This window comes from Macrobrachium nipponense, chromosome 9 (assembly GCF_015104395.2).
Source record: "Macrobrachium nipponense isolate FS-2020 chromosome 9, ASM1510439v2, whole genome shotgun sequence".
Classification (NCBI taxonomy): domain Eukaryota; kingdom Metazoa; phylum Arthropoda; class Malacostraca; order Decapoda; family Palaemonidae; genus Macrobrachium; species Macrobrachium nipponense.
In genome coordinates, this window is record NC_061110.1 from 14,062,007 (window position 1) to 14,062,913 (window position 907).

Below are 907 nucleotides of genomic sequence, written 5' to 3' on the forward strand. Positions count from 1 at the left end.
AAGTGTCTGGAACTACTACAGCTGTTCATTATGGAAGAAGCTATGAAATACAACTTTACCGAGCCAAAAGCTATGAAAATGAAGATCTGGTTATAAGTGGATGTTTGAAGAACAAAATTAAGATCCGGTTAAAAGTGAATGTTTGAAGAACAAAGTGAGCCCAAAAAAACACATGGCAGGATTGGAAAAAGACCCTGGAGTGGAGAAGCATTCGGCAGTTGTCAAGGACGACACATCGGGGATCAGTTGCGAGAGCTTAATTAAGGAGTAGAAAAAAAAGTTATCATTATTGTTGTCACTGTATCCTGTTTTGATTACAGATATTGAAAATCAATGGGTTCATTCGCCCCACCCCCAAAGCCCCCACCCCCCCCCCCCGCCCCCCCTCCCCCCCCCCCCCCCCCCCCCCCCCCCCCCCCCCCCCAACACATCGCCAGATAAGACATCGGAATCACGTACACTGACTGACATTATACTATGTAATACTGTACAGTTGCATGTTTCTATCATTTGCAAAGTGCAAGAAATATGACGGTGCATATCAAAGGTGGCCAACAGTCGATTGTCGTCACTTGTTTGGCCTATTGCCGTTCCCCCACAATCCTAGGAATATAAACAAACATAAACACAAGCACGCACACACACGTATATATATATATATATATATATATATATATATATATATATATATATATATATATATATATATATACACGAGGTAATTGTACTCACGTTTTATCGTACTATGGCGCTATTTGAATTTTTTTTCCCACGTAATAATATGCGGTTATGTAGTAAGGTAAATCGTAGAAGACTTTCAGTCTTTATTAGTATCTCAAGAGTCCAAAAGTCTGTCAGGCCACCCCTGGTGTACATCGTTAGCGAATAGCGGAAAATAATTACGTAA